The 12,857-nt window shown below is 43.4% G+C and overlaps 1 protein-coding gene across 1 annotated transcript in view; it reads right to left on the bottom strand.

Annotated features, from left to right (window-relative positions):
• LOC128324895 (thyroid peroxidase-like) overlaps nucleotides 1-12,117 on the bottom strand; it is a gene marked incomplete at its 3' end in the record, with an annotated part of 29,505 nt that extends 17,388 nt beyond the window's left edge. The window contains exon 1 of the mRNA XM_053250082.1: nucleotides 12,062-12,117. The remainder of the gene's footprint in view (nucleotides 1-12,061) is intronic.
• Nucleotides 12,118-12,857: the final 740 nt, after the last annotated feature.

The raw sequence follows: 12,857 nt of genomic DNA on the forward strand, positions 1-12,857 counted from the left end.
TTAGGCTGGCTGCTCAGTAACGAATTAAAACACTGCACATAAGGATGCTAACATAACACCCCCTGGCTGCCCATCCTATGTCATTTTGCAAGCTTCTATTAAGTTTAAAAATGAGTTTTACTCCTACTCTGAAGTATTTATTCACCCCTTCCTTCTTTTCTTAAAGTTACAAAAAGCAGTAAGGCATTTGAGCCATTGTTTTGTAACAAAAAAAACTCCCCGACTTTTTTTGTGTGGGATGTACAATATCATTATAATAAGCTATAAATAGGATTACATTTATGTCCTGCCCTTCGCCCAAAGAACTCCGGGCAAGGTACATGTTCTTTCTCTCCTTTTTATCCTCACAACAACCCTGTGAAGCAGGATACTCTGAGAAACAGTGAGCTTCATGGCTGAGTTTAAGCTGGGATCTCTCCAGTCCCAGCCACCAGGATAGCTGTCTTTAAAACAAACAAACCAGGCTTTGCTCCAGTATTTTTAACATCAGTCCAACATGATGTAACTGTTTTATGTTCATGTCTGGAAAAATGGCACATGCTGCATTTCGGCATGTCAGACTACTGCGAAAGGCACAGGAGGAAGGCAAGTAAAATACTGGCAAACCTACACATGAAAAATAAACTAATCACACAAGAGCTCTTAACATATTCTGCGTATTTGCAATGTATTAACCTTGAACATATCCAAGTGCAGGCCTTTGGACCTTGCTTAAGCACCTGACTCCACCATTTTGAAATCTGAAGGGTCACCCAGGAGCAAGCAGCAGCCCATCTTCCTGTACCAAATCTGGGAGATGGAAAGTTACGCCCTTGGCTCTGGGCTGTGGCATACAGAAGTATTACGTTACTGCTGCTTGCTTGGGAGGAAGTCCCATGAAACTCAGTGGAACCTACTTCTGAATAAATGAGCACAGAGAATTGAGCTGCCAGGTTGCAGTCCTACACACACTGAAGCACTGGTGACATGTTATGTTCAAGACATACACAGCCTGTGAGCAGTGAAGGAAAATCTGTACACATTTATAATTTTTCACCCGTTATGTTCAACATGTGTTATGTTCAACACATTATATTCAACATTATGTTCAGCACAGGTACATTTCCTATCTCTGCCCTGCCTTTGAAAGGGCCTGTATCCAGGTTCAGTTTTTAAATTAACGGATATACAGTAGTTACGGGTATACAGTAATTCACACAGTACATGTACATGTACATATACATATACATATACGGATATACTGTAGGATGTAACGTATATACAGTAATTCATACAAAAATGTGTGCATGTATACAGACTCCTGTGCAATGTAATGTCTGAATAGGGCTTTACTTGGAAGTAAATTGCACTGAACTCAGTGGGTTTAGCTTCTGAGAACATGCATCAGATCAGGATGTAAGGGCACAATGCTGACAGGGTACCGTTTTTGGTTTCTCAGAAAGGACCTTGGAGACTAACAGCATGATCTGATGCATTTTTACTCCAAGGAGTAAGTGTGCATAGGATCGCTGAGTACATTCTTCCACAGCTGTTGCTGTCATGCAATGAAAGTCCGAAAGACTCAGAAGTTGGCATGAGACAGCTACTGGTACTTGGATGCCAACAACTTTACATGCTACAAGAAGAATCTAGGAGGCACCATAGACAGCAATGGAAATAAAAAATGTCTGCCTGACAACATAGCAAATGAGGAGCCATGTGAACGACTTACTGCACGGGCAATAGGACTCCTGAAAAAGGAATCCTGAGCATGGTTCATTAATTAGGCTCCACTTAATGCAATAATGATATGACTGGAGTGGGGGAAACAGCTGCAGATGGACACAGTTTAAACCCCAACCGGATGTCAAATGTAAATCTCTTCAGAAGCTGGAATAAGGCTCGCAATTCACTGAGCCAATGGCTCTCTTCCAGAAAATGGAACCTCAATGGGAGTCCTAAAAGCCAAGGAAAGAGTTATTAATTACAAGTGCGGACAGCTCTGTGAATGACAGCACGTTTGAAGGAAGCAAATTCCACCGATCAAGCATTCTCCAAATACATGGGCTGGATCCAGATTAAAGGGTAAAGGCCCATTGGCACATCTTTCCTGGACAGAAAGCCAAGCACGCACGTGTTGTGACCTGAAACAGCCTCCAATGCACTCCCTGATCTTTCCCTGTACCAACAGGGATTTTGACCATCATAGCATTCAGCAGGTACTCAAGCAGAGGTAGGAACAGGGTTCAAGGAAGCAACAACAAACGGACTCAATAAGCAATCAGGGGCCCTCGCTCAGGTGCACTGTCTGGTTATTATACCTGACCAAAAGCTCATTGAATCCATGGCCTCACTTTATGCATTTCCCCAGTATTTTTCTGGATATTGGAGCACATCCTGAACCTTCCCCTTTGCGCTATCATGATGGAAACTACTGCTGAATCTTTTGATAGTAATTACAGCTCCAGCCTTAAGCATGTTTACTGTAGAACTAGTCCCACCGAACACAGTGGGGTCCTCTTCTAAGTAAATATGCATAGGAAGATCAGACTGCACACTGGCTTTTCTTAGCCCAAATACAGCAAAATACAGCTTGTGTGTAGCCATGATTTTATAAAACACATGAAAAGAGTTAAAATCTTAAAATTAATTCTGAACAAATAATTATTATAACAATAAAAACTTATTCTGATTAGGTATCAGGCTGGGATTCTCTAGCCCCCTGGGCAAAGGATATTTGGGTATAAAGGAGACGTTAATTATTTAATGAATTTTGCACCTCACACCAGCTGTTTTCTTGTGGCACATAGCTGGGGAATTAGAAAGAAAAGGGGCCATTCACAGGACCAGGCGGGCGGGGGAGCTGGTGGGCAGGGTAAAGGCTGCACGAATCTTAATTTCCCCCTCAGACAAGCCATGTGTAGGGGAAGAATGGCAGTTCAGTCACCAAATAGCAGAGTAAAACCAGTTTGGTGAGACAGCAGCAAAGCAAGAAGTCTTGAGACAGTTCTTTAGTATTGAAGAACTACAGGGATTTATTTAAAGAAAAGGTTACCAACAAATGTGAAAGAGCCTGCAGCTGTTGCTCATGGCTTAAGAGAGAGACCAAAACAAACAGCCATCTCTGGAGAGACATAATAGAGACTAACACTAGAAAAATAAAGAGGGGAGCAGTCGAGCACCTTTATCCATGACCCTAACACACACACACACACACACACACACACACACACACACACACACACGCATGCAGTGGTCACTATGAGACATTGCAGCCGTGAGAGCTGATGCTGCCAGGGTCCTAGCTCCAACACCATGAACATTGCTGGGAGCATGAACCACACTCCCGATAATCCACTGCTGTTCCAGGCAGCGTGGAGCTCTGGAGGCTGGGATGATGTGCTCTGGCCTCTGAGTAACCTGCACTGCACTGCACACCAAGCATGTTGCATTGGAGCATACCCTCAGGAGATGGGCACCCTAGGTGCCCATCTCTGTATTTCCTTGGGCTAAACACAGCCCAAGGAGACACACAATCCCAGAGCTTGGGTTAATGGTCCACTGGTGCCATTAACCCAGGCTAAAAGCCGGGCTAGGTAGGCCTGAACCCAGCAGTTCTCATGCAAAGCTGAACCCTGGCTGGGCTTCCTGGGAATTCCTGGTTGTAGATGGTGGATTATCCTGATGCCTCTGAGTACGAGTTGCAGGGGAGTAACAGCAGGAGAGAGAGCATGCCCTCAACTCCTGCTTGTGGCTTCCAGTGGTATCTGGTGGGCCACTGTGCAAAATAGGATGCTGGACTAGATGGGCCTTGGGCCTGATCCACCAAGGCTATTCTTATGTTCTTATGTAACTAAGCATGCTTTAAGAATTGTGAACTGGCTATCAAACATTTGGGATTCAGGGGCTCTGTCTCCAGAGAAATGTGTTTACTTTGCTCAGTGGCCAGCAGGCAAAACCAAATTGAAATAGCTGCTTTGTTTTTCTCAAGGCTTGCAGACTAATCTTCTTTCCCTGCCATAAAGAACATACTTATCAAGATTTGTCATTAAGATTGGGGTGGTTACTGCTCTTTATAAACCATGTTTCATGCCACCTGCCCTGGCTGGTGCTGAGCCTCTTAACAAGCAAGGTGACAGCATGTGATTTGCTTAACCTCTTCCTAACAGAAGAATGTAGTCCCTAAACTGTGTATTGTGTATTATTATTATTATTATTAGTATTAGTATTAGTATTATGCTATTTACACACAGTCTACCAGATGTTATTGACTGGATTTGGTGCTTTAATTATCGGGCCCTTTGCAAGGGTCTAGTATAACTAAAGAAAAATTAAAAATAGCGTCCTAGTATTCATGCTGTCCCGAGTAGTGTGGCCTTCTGTAGCTGATTTGTTGTAATTTTATCAATGCCCAAGGCGTCAAAATGGTGTTCAAGTTCTTTTGGTACTGCATCAAGGGCACTGTTGGCACCACTACTGTTTTCTTTTTCCAGAGCCGCTCAAATTCAATCTGAAGGTCCTTGTATTTAGTTATTTTCTCCAGTTGTTTTTCATCGACTCATCTATCCCCCAGGATTGCAATATCAGTGATCAGAACCTGATTCTTCTTGATGAATGTTAGATCAGGTGTATTGTGCGCTAAATGCCTATCAGTTTGTATTCGAAAATCCCTAATAATGATGATGATGATGATGATGATGATGATGATGATGAAATCACCATCTATAACTGTAGTCAAGAAGAAAGAGAAACAAGTTAAAATAATTGACATAGCAATACCAGGGGATAGCAGGATAGAAGAAAAAAATAAAAATAAAATCACAAAATACAAAGATCTACAAATTGAAATTGAAAGGCTGTGGCAGAAAAAGACCAAAATAATCCCAGTGGTAATTGGCGCCCTGGGTGCAGTTCCAAAAGACCTTGAAGAGCACCTCAACACCATAGGGGCCACAGAAATCACCATCAACCAATTAGAAAAAGCAGCTTTACTGGGAACAGCCTATATTCTGCGACGATATCTATAACAATTGACAATAAAATTCAGCCATCCCAGGTCCTTGGGAAGGACTCGATGTCTGGATAAAACAAACCAGTCAATAACACCTGTCTGACTGTGTAAATAAATAATAATAATTATTATTATTCTGGGGGAAATTATGGGACAATCCAATAGATTATAATAAAAAAGCAGGGTGGGTAAAAGAGGTCAAAAAATGTAACCAACACATGCCAGATCTAATAATAACACCAGAATTAATAAGTGAAAGAGCAAAGAAAATTAAAAATTGGACTGCACCAGGCGACAATGAACAGCATGGCTTTTGGCTTAAACACCTAACAAGCCTTCATAAACAACTATCAAAACAGTTCAATCACATTTTGCAAGGAGGTGATATTGAACAATGGCTAACAACTGGGAAAACTCATCTCATAATGAAAGACCCAGCAAAAGGTGCACTTCCAAGGAGTTATAGGCCGATAACCTGCCTGCCAACCATGTTCAAATTATTAACTGGAATAATAGCAGATGAAGTGATGCAACACTTATTAACTAACAAACAGCTTCCAGTTGAACAGAAAGGAAATTGCCCGAACACCAGAGGCACAAAAGACCAGCTGCTGATTGACAAAATGATTTTAGAAAATTGCAAGAGAAGAAAAACCAATCTAAGTGTTGCATGGATTGACTACAAGAAGGCCTTCGACTCATTGCCTCACACATGGATACTAAAATGTTTAGAAACAACTGGTGTCAGCAAAAACATTCAGATATTTATTTTTAAAAAGCAATGAGCATGTGGAGTACACAGTTAACAATCAATGGCAAGACACTTGGACAGGTTAGCATTAGAAGAGGTATTTTCCAAGGGGACTCACTATCCCCTCTGTTGTTTGTAATCGCCATGACCCCACTTTCACAAATACTAAACAAAACAGGCCTTGGATACCAAACATCTAAAACATCAAGTAAAATCAACCATCAGCTGTACATGGACGATCTGAAGTTGTATGGAAAGTCTCAGTCAGAAATCGAATCACTGCTAAACACTGTCCGTATATTCAGTAACGATATAGCAATGGAGTTAGGACTAGACAAGTGTGCTGCATTAATAATGAACAGAGGGAAAATAACAAAAACAGAAGGAATAGAACTGCCCAATGGAAGCAAGATCAAGAACCTGGAAGAGAAAGAACATTACAAATACCTGGGCATTCTCCAGGCTGATAACATCGCACACACTGAAGTTAAAAGAAAAATTGGAAGTGAATACATCAGGAGAGTTAGAAAAATCCTCAAGTCCAAACTCAATGGCGGGAACACCATGCAAGCCATAAACACCTGGGCTATACCTGTTATCAGATACACTGCAGGAATAATAGACTGGACCCAGGCAGAGCTAGAGACGCTAGATCGTAAGACCAGGAAAATCATGACCATCAATCATGCTCTACACCCCCGCAGTAGGCTATACCTCCCTCGCAGCTCAGGTGGAAGAGGAATGCTGCAAGTCCATCAAACAGCAGAGGAGGAGAAGAGAGGCCTTGAATAATATATAAAGGACAGTGAAGAAGATGCACTTCAAATGGTCAATAAGGAGAAGCTATTAAACACCGATGAAACAAAGCAGGCCTACAAGAAAGAACAAGTCAAGAACCAAGCAGAAAAATGGAAAAATAAGCCACTGCATGGTCAATATTTGCACAATGTAAGTGGAAAATCAGACATCACCAAGACCTGGCAATGGCAACTTGAAGAAAGAAACAGAGGGTTTAATACTGGCTGCACAAGAACAGGCACTAAGAACAAATGCAATAAGAGCAAAAGTAGAAAAATCAACAACAAACAGCAAGTGCCGCCTTTGTAAAGAAGCAGATGAAACAGTGTCTCTGTGGCCTGCCACTCTCATGAGAGAGTGGCCTTTGGGAGAAGGGGCATTGTCACACATTATTAGCGATCCAGCCCCCAGAACCCCAAGATGGTTCTTCTCATTAGTAATGCCATAGAGTCCCTGCTTGTCCACAAGGGGAAGGGGCTGGGCCCCACTTCCCCTACTAATTAGTACAAAGAATAGAGCAGAGCCACTCAAGAATTCTAGTGGCTGCCTTTCAACCCAGACCCTGGGTATCACTCCCCTGACATGTGTTCTCTTTCTTGGAGAATTACCGGGTTGCCCAGTTTATGGTGCCACCGGAACTCCATGTGCTTGTGCAAATACTTCTTCACCATTTCATTTGTGGAGACCTCTCTACATCTTGTCATCCCATCCCCTTTTCCTGTAGATTGCCAAAGGGGGGAACATGGAACACACTGGAAATGGGGCATCCACCAGGGTGGCTTTTCCCTTTAACATGCTGTGAAGCTTGGGATGCTGCAACACGGAGTTCCTGTTGCCAGGCAATGGCTGGAAGATTGCGGGGACAGCGGGAGATGGGGCAAGTGCTCGGAGAGGAGGCCAGTGAGAAGTGTGGCAGGCATAGAGCTGGTGTGTTTCTGGGCTGGTCTGAGCCACCCTAGGTTTTGTGCTGTGTCTGCTGGTTTCAGCAGCAGACACAGCACAAAACCTAGGTTATGGTGGCAGCAGAATTTGGATGACACGATGCTGCCTTCACAATGTTATTGAATCTGAGCCTTCAAACCTCAGGTTGGAGCAGTGAAACTCACTACAAACGGAAGGTTTAAATTACAGTTTTGGCTCAAAAACCTCAGGTTGCTTTTGTGACAAAACTGTGGCTTCACGCATTTAGATGACTACGAAATGGAACCTCTGGCTTCTCTGGTTTGGCGTTATGTGTGGAGGCAGCCTAGGTTTAACACTCGTACAAGTGTACAGTGTACACAGGTACAGATTTGTACACAGGCACAGTTATTCTCATGTTATGTTGAACACAGATACAGTAGTGCACTTACTATCTGTACTATGTATTTGGGAGGTCTGTACCCAGGTACACTTTTAACATGAACTCAGGTACAGTCATTCCCACAAAAACATGCACAGAAAGCTGCACACTTGTACAGCATAACTATTGTTAGGTATGGGCTATTGTTGCTATACAATACAGATTGATTTGATATTTACATTTTTATCCTGCTCTCTTCCAAAGAGATCAAGGAAGTGTACATGGTCCTCCCCTAATTTTATCTTCCTAACAGCCCTGTGAGGCAGGTTATTATTTATTTATTTAACATATTTCTATACTGCCCAAAACTCGCATCTCTGGGCAGTTAGACTGGTTAGACTGGAAGAATGGCTGGCCAAAGTCCCCCTAATTAATTTCATGGGTGAGTGGAGATTTGAAGCCAGGCCTCCTCAGTCTAAATATAAATCACTTGTCCATTTTTGAGAGGACAGAACCCAGAGCTGACTTGAATAGTTGGGGGAAAGAGGGAATTTCAAGAGGTGCAGTTTGCTATGAGAAAAGCTGTGAGAAGAGCTCTCATTCCAATAGTTTGCAGGGTGGGTTTTTTTTTTAGTTACTGCATGTGTGTTTTGAACAATTTATGAAGAAGCTTCTGGCCAGTTTTGGGAGTCAGGTTACTATTAATTTTATGAATTATTCCCAATGCACACGAAACTTCACTTGTAACAAGCAAAAAGGACAGGTTTCTGCTGCCCCCAAGAAGCTAACCGTCTCAGTTTCAAACAACAATGGAGGAGCGTGGCAGGAGGGAAAGGCATTAATCTGGGCAAATGGAGTTGCACCTGCTTACCCTTGGCAGCAGCTGGGGATAAGGAGCTGAGAGGAAGGCCTTGCAGAAGAGGAGGCTTTTGAAGGAAGATAGAAAGATGGTGCACATGTGTAGGAAAGGGCAGCAAAGGTGGAGTCATTTAAGGACACCTTCAGGCAGTTGATAGAAAAGGAGCCCATAGAAGAAAAGGTGGCAACTCTGTTCAAAATATTAGGATTGCCACCTGCTAGATCTCTGGGGTCTTTAACAGCGGCATGGCAGGCATGACAAAAATTCAATAGCTGAAGTGTCCCCATTTCTGTTATCTCCATACCAGGAAACCTTCACCTGTTTAAGGTGCAGAAGCCTTCTCAGAACAGATGTGGCAACCCAGTCCATACTTTCCAACCTGTTGTGGTAGGGCTTATTTCAGCAAATAAGAGGGACCAGGGGAGAGAAGCTTATCAAGTATGAAGAGTGTTGCAAAAATATTTTGCTGATCTACTTTTGGATAGGGATGGAGTCATAGCTCAGGACAGAGGTGCACCTAGATAATTTTGGAGCCTGGACCTAAAGGCCTTTGGAGCCACCGCCCCACCGCTGCAAGTTAAACATCATCCCCCTACTTACCCACACACACCTTGGCAAACACAGTATTTTTTATTTATTTATTTATTTATTTATTTAACACATTTCTATACCGCCCTAACCCAAGGTCTCAGGGCGGTTCACAACACATGGATTTATTTATTTATTTATTTATTTATTTATTTATTTAGAGATTTAATATACCACTCAATCCACAGATTTAGGGTGGTGTACAAGCAAGAGCAGCATCCGAGATTTAAGCGGTGGGGAATAAATAAATAAAATAGAAAATTAAAATTAAAGGGCAAATGCCTGGCAGAAAAGAAATGTCTTCAATAAGGTTTTGAAGGCTGCAAGGGAGGAGGCAGACTGAATCTGAGGGGGAAGAAAATTCCAAAGTGAAGGGGCATCAACAGAGAAAGCCCTTCCATGGGCCCGAGTACTATGCACCTCTCTGAGACAGGGGGCCGAAGAAGGGCAACCTGAGAAGATCTCACAGGAAGGGACAGGATGGCCCGGGAGAGGCGGTCCTGCGGGTAAGCAAGTGCTAAGCCCTGAAGGGTTTTAAAGGTGAGAACCAGCACTTTGAATTGGACCCAGAAGCAAATAGGTAATCCGTGCAGTAATTGCAAGAAGGGTGTCACACTATCATATCTCCTAGCACCCATAAGCAGGTGGGCCGCCGCATTCTGGACCAACTGAAGCTTCCAGGTCGTCTTCAAAGGCAACCTCAGGTAGAGTGCATTACAGTAATCCAGATGAGAGATGACAAGGGCATGAGTTACCATTGCCAGAGCCTGCCGGTTGAGATAGGGCCACAACTGGCGGACCAGCCAAAGCTGGGCAAAGGCACCTCTGGCCATGGCCTCCATCTGCTGCTTGAGCAGGAGCCGCGAGTCCAAGAGGATCCCCAAGTTATAGACCACCTCCTTCAGGGGCAGCACAACCCTGTCCAGGAAGAGACTTAGACTCGGCAATTGGCCAGATCGAGGAGTAAGCAAGAGCAACTCTGTCTTGGAGGGATTAAGTCTCAGCTTGTTTTGGACCATCCAGACCCTGACAGCCTCCAGACACTGGGCAAGCACAGAAACGGCATCTCCGGAGTGGCCTGGGGTGGTAATATACAACTGAGTATCATTGGCATATTGATGGAATCTCATCCCAAATCGACGGATGACCTGCCCCAGCAGTTTCATGTAGATTTAAAAAGAATGGGTGCGAGAATTGAGCCCCGAGGCACCCCACAAAGGCAGAGCACAAAGTGGCCACAGGGCAGAGCACTCACCACCAACTCACACCGATGCCCACTAAGTGCCCCCAAAGGAAGGAACGGAACCACTGCAAAACTGTGCCCCCAATACCCAACCCGCGCAGGCGCTCCAGAAGGATACCAAGGTTGATAGTATCGAATGGCCCTGAGAGATCCAAAAGGACCAAGAGAGGGGCATTACCCTCATCAAGGCCACAATACAAGTCATCAACCAGAGTGACCAATGCCATTTCTGTGCCATGACGGGTTCTTGAGGGCACAAACAGCAACTGAACTCACAAGAATGTAAGAATTTAAAACAAGCATATTTATGCAAATATGCATTAGCAGAAACATTTCGACACACAACTTAACATATTCCTATCCCACACATTCCCCCCCCCCGTCTCTAAAGCAGCGGTCATGCTCGGCTGCCTGGCCAGGTGCAGGCCGGTGGCACAGCAACAGCACCACCCGGAACAGACTAAAGGGCATTTGGGAGCCGCCGCCCCCGGGCAGGGGGTGTAGGTCCAGGTGGACGTCCAGGTGCGCTTCTGGCTGAGGGGGTGTGGAGGAGTGTATACTTTATATGCAGAAGGGAGCCCAGGTTTACTTTCTGGTTTCTTTAGCTCAAACAATCTCAGGTAGCAGGGTTAGGGAAGACCTCTGTTGAAGACCCAGGAGTGCTGCTGCTTTTCAGAGCACAGAATACCGAGATAGTTGAACTCATAAGGCAACTTCATGTGGACATCTTAAGCATTTGGATTATTTACTGTACTCCATTTTTATCCAGGATAATCATGATGGATCCTAAAACAGGCTGAAAGTATTGTGAGAAGAACCGCTTCTGATCTGGTCATCTTTTTCCATCAATAATTTCAGTCTTTGTTTTGAAACTAGAAAGAAGCAGACTTAACCCAAAAGAAAATACGGGTCATTCCTCATGTAAGGTCTGCCATTATCATAAATAGCCCCTTTGGACTGCCAGGTTCCTAAAACTGGCTCCACTGCCTGCTCTCTTCTATTTTTGTTATCAAGTGATTTACAAGCTAAGTATGGTGTTAATCTTCATGAGTATTTGCACCTGGAAGCAGTGATCTCGCCTGGCTTGGCTTATTCCCTGCCCCCACATATGGTTTGCAGGCAGAGAACACTTTCCCTATCTTGTGAAATGGAGGGACTGAGCAGAATGGGTGAAGCACAAAAAAACAGCCCTGTCTTTTCAGTCCCTAATCTGCTCTTTTTGATCTCAAGGCAGTAATTTATTTCTCAAAGGCAACAAAATAGCAGTTCTGAATGTGAAGGAGGTAATGTTCCACTGATTGATTTCCCATTCGATTTGTTTCAACAAAAGGGGTCTTGCTTTCCTCAAAGGAGTTTTGAAAAAATCTATACACAAATCATAGAATTTTAGATTTTAAATCCCCATGCAATAAGATGCAACAAGACAACATTTTAAATGTGGTGTTTAAATATTCTGATATAGTTGTTATGGAACTAAAATGGTTTTAAAAGAAAATGCATTGATCTTTGCTTTTTAGATTAGAAACTGCACTTCAAATAAGAGAACTCACCCAAGATCCTCTACTCTTTTGTCACCAAGAGTTGAAGGTGAACAGTGGAACATGGTAATTCAGTGCAAGAAGCAGGCTTGGGTGGCTCAGACATCACACCTATTGGGAGAGTGTGCTCCCAGTTTCTGATATTTGACTTAAATGTTCCTTCCTTACTGGCTTGCTGGCAATTCTATGAAGCCACCAATTATATCTAAGGAGTACTTTCAGGTAAGATCACAACAGCTAGAGATAATGAGACATGATTGAGGTGCTACTTAAAGGCCATCAGCTAGTCAGCCCTACTATAGATTGTAGAAGACAACTACCAGAGCTGAAATGAATTGACAGCAGTGCTGCATGAAAAATAAGACTTGGAACTGCACTGTGTTGGTTTCAGAAAAGAAATTTGTGAGATTACAGTAGTGTATGGGAGATTTGAAGGGATTTGCTTTGTTTTGTATGAGTATGTATATGCGTATGTATTTAAAAAAGCTTTTTAAGTGGGATATCAGGTCTGGATGAAGTAGCTGGTCATCACTGTCACTAATCTTGCAGAACTATCTTAGCTGCCCAGACCATCCTCCTAATGACACTGAAGATTTGAATAGATTCTAAAGCAGGCAATCTGTTTAAAACAGATCAGGTTCTCACTGGGGATGAGATTTGTGTTACAGGGAAGCATTTACATACAGTGAATGTGAGAGGTTTCTGAGAGGGGAAGAGGAACATTGAACAAAAATGTTCAGTAGAACTTGCTACTGAACAGTGAAGTCAAGTAGTGTATTTGCTTTGAACTGGGAACATTCTACAATCC

The sequence above is a fragment of the Hemicordylus capensis genome, chromosome 1 (genome assembly GCF_027244095.1).
Source record: "Hemicordylus capensis ecotype Gifberg chromosome 1, rHemCap1.1.pri, whole genome shotgun sequence".
Taxonomy (NCBI): domain Eukaryota; kingdom Metazoa; phylum Chordata; class Lepidosauria; order Squamata; family Cordylidae; genus Hemicordylus; species Hemicordylus capensis.